Below are 3,911 nucleotides of genomic sequence, written 5' to 3' on the forward strand. Positions count from 1 at the left end.
TTTATGACAATTTGACTGTTCTTGCCCGAATTTTGATTCATTACCGCGAAGGGTGACAAGTGAAAAGGATTGATTCCGAAAGATCAAATAAAAATGGTAGAAATGCTCTGCCTTGTTGGCGCAACCAAGGAAAGAGGAAGATTCACTTACTAGTTGACACCTCAAGCATTGTACAAACTTTACAATTCCTCTTAGCTGGTCTAAGTTTGGTCCAAATAATCTGAACAGAATTTGTTGCCAGTTCACTTTACCGTCACCCAATCTCTGTGGTAGTGCGTGCAAGCGTGTTCAGGAGTGGATTCTACACGTCGCAGTATAGAATGTCGGCATCGTCTATCAATGTTCACGCTAAAACACCAACTTCTGAGAATTTTTATGTATGTTTTTATCACGTCTTCCAATCTTCCCAGCTTATAAATCAGTTTGAGATTAATAATACATACATGACGCTCACATCAGTGATATCACTTCACAGTATTACCTCCATCTGCACATGTATTTTCATGACCCTGTCGCAACACCACATGCTGTTACTTGCCTTATTGGATTATTCTGTCTGCTCGAGGCACTTTTATCGAAATCCTTACAGTAACATATATAAATGTGTTACCTTGTGGTAGGTAGGTAGGTGGACATTTGACTTCAAACGTGTCTGTTCATTTTCATAACAACTGCTTGGAACTGTTGCTTACCTTTCGTATTTTATATTAGATTGTTTGCAGTCTGGGTTTTTATCTCGAAATGTCTTCATATTCTTGGAAATGTGTGATTGTAAATACAACGCCCTTACCTGATCACCTTTAACACCTTTGGAATGGATCAAGTCGGGCTCTAATTGGTACGTTTCAGATACACTGATGGCAGTGGGTGAAATGTTGTGTGTGGTACTGATGGTGGATGGTGAATAGTGGATGGTAATTCCACAGGTCCCTCGCCAAGTGCAGATTCTTTTCGGTTAATGATACTTCCGAGGTTTTTGAAGTCACCAGGGTGATCTCGAGAAGCAACTCAATTGGTCTGTTGATCTTCAAACGTTGTTTCATTTTACCAAAGAAGTAGCCGTTACTAGACAAAAGAATGGGTTACAAATTGTTTCTCGCTATTCTGAGAGCAATTGATTTAAAATATTTTGTCTTTGATCACTGTGCTATATTATATTGATGTGGTCGATTTCAACAAATGTGATCTGGAGTTGCAAAAGACTTACCGAGATCAGGAGACACATTGAAATACTGTTAACTATGGCGGTGAATATCTTTATGAAGCAAAGTGTGATTGTTGTAACACAGACGGTTTATTCCACGCCTCAATTTCAACATTTGCTAGTGGCGTCACTAAATGACTACAAGTGTCTCAGTTCACCTGTAGGGAATGGGAATATGTAACGTGGATGTGAAGAGGTTCAAGGTAGCATGCATGCTATAATCCCCACTGAGTTGACAATGGTAACTTGAAAATACATGGACCTTGCATTTAAGGAAGAAATGAAAACTGCATTTGAACGGGCATGCATAAACGTATGATATAATTAAAATATATTCATGAAAACACACGTTTCTCATGTTTTTCTTTGTGAATCCCACACAGTTGCAAACTCTTTTTGTAATGTTTTTTTCCTGAGAAAATTTGAATTCACACTTGACACGTTTTTGGTATCAGTAACATAAGTTATAACGCACGTAGGAGCCATTTATGATTGTTACAAATTTTAAAAGAAAGAAAATGCTTACTGCAGTAAACTGTAAAGTTATTATTTAGGCGATTTGTGAAATGTCTGTTCAGTTTGTGGGATGCAAGAATCTGATGCATGCATGCATGTATGTATACTAGTCGTAATTAATAAAGGGCCAAAAAAGGGTCAAATTTCTCAGACAGAATAGAATTAAGAGTGTCATCATGCATGCATGCATGTATGTATGTATATTAGGCATAATTAATAAAGGGTCAAAAGGGTCAAGTCTCTCAGAAAGAATAGAACTAAGAGTGTCATCAACTTGTTTAATGTGTTGACCAATTGTGACAGAGAGACAATACGTTCACACAACACTAGGACACACTGGTATTTTAGACCTCTCCACCCTTACGAAAAGAAAATTGCAAACATAAAGCACCTTAAACATGCGAACACTTTGACTTGCTAGTCTGTGTGCGAGTTCCACTTACGTGCGGCTGTATAATTCACGCACGGAACTATTCGGCAATACTTTATCAAATTTCTGTTGTTTCCCTGTGCACTTAAGGTTCTTAAAGGAAGCCCTTTTACCTCTTGAGTGTTTCGCCTTTGCGGCCGTGGCAGAGCGTGTGATGGATCTTTCCAGTTTAATTACACTGAAGTAAATAGCAGTAACTCTCTGTTTATTCCAGGACCAATGTTTGTCCAACTATTCTCACTTTTTGTCTTCACTGCATGAAACCCGACGCCATTGCATACTAGGGTCGATTTTATATTTATATCTCCTATTTTGAGTTTTCGAACTCTTCAAAGATATGTTTGGCTTGTATGAAGGCAGGGGGTTTGATGTCTAATTGGCCGTAAGTCTAATATCGATCACGCCAATACCGGCTATATACTTGATGCTTTGTAGCCTGTTTAGGAGGACATTGGGTTAACGTTTGAGTATGGATTTATCATTTGCATTGCCAAGAGTTGACAGTATTCCATTTTTGTGAGAACATGATGATAAATCCAGGCACGTAAACCTTTTGCTTCTTTGACCAGGTACAGTAGAGCGTGCTCTTCTTATCAAAATACCAGAAGTTGTTGGATAATTGTTATAGCATTCAAGGCGTCACGATCGGTAAAACTTTCAAGAAGTTCTAGATTGGATGCATCAGTGGCAATAATAATCTCCGATGTAAATTATGTCACCAAAACCATGTGAATCAATCGCAACTCAACATTCCAGCGTGAGGAAACAACCCTTTCATATGCGTACAACCATTACTTAAGAAATACAGTTTGTTCTACCACCATGTATAGTGTAATAAAGCACACTTTCGCCCTTAACTATTATAGTTAAAGCATGAAGACGCTTCCGTCCCAGTGCTTTAACGATATGATAGTTCAGGGAGAAAGTGTGCTTTATTACACTAACATGGTGGTAGAATGAACTGTATTTCTTTTCTAAGATGCCGTATTTAATAATTTCTAAGCCTAGTTTCGATTAATCCATGGCAGAAAACAAACGACTGTGTCTGTGACCTAAATTAAGAATCCTCGCACAGGGCAAACTGCCCCCTACGTTAAGACAAACGTGACTAGAAAAACAAAAGATGAACAGTTTGGTGACGGTTTTTGTTTGGGTCAAATATCTTCTCTAGATCGCTTTAATTACATCTGTGATTCTCTTAAACAATACAAGACAATATGACCGTCTCATTTCTACTACCAACAAAAGTTTAGATCAGTACATTCAGCTGAAGCTGACTAGTCATGCAACATTCCACGATTCCTTTGTGGGAATGTAAACATTGCAAACATTACCTCGTGTCTGTAAAATTTTGAGTCAAACTGTGAGAGAATTTATCCTTCAGAAAATATGAACGTAGTGTTTCAACCAGTTATGTTGTTACGGTTAAGAATTTGCCGTGACAAACGAGGTAAGAAATCCCCCGTGAACCAGCAAAACAGAACAAAGGCAAGTCGTAAACCTTAAAATTCTGTATTATTTAGGCAAAGAGAGCAACTTATACAAAGTCACAAGTCAATATCACAATACTGATTTCAAATACAACACAAATGAGACAAAACTCACCAAAGTCTTAGTGCGAGAGAGAAACAGTCATGCAGAATGCAAACACAGTGAGCAGTCTGACAGCAGTAGATCAGGTGTTGATGGATAAAGCGTTGGCAGCGATTGATGATGATATACTCCAGTGAATGAATGTGAAAGTGCGTGTCCATCCCACAA

The sequence above is a fragment of the Haliotis asinina genome, chromosome 5 (genome assembly GCF_037392515.1).
Source record: "Haliotis asinina isolate JCU_RB_2024 chromosome 5, JCU_Hal_asi_v2, whole genome shotgun sequence".
Taxonomy (NCBI): Eukaryota; Metazoa; Mollusca; class Gastropoda; order Lepetellida; family Haliotidae; genus Haliotis; species Haliotis asinina.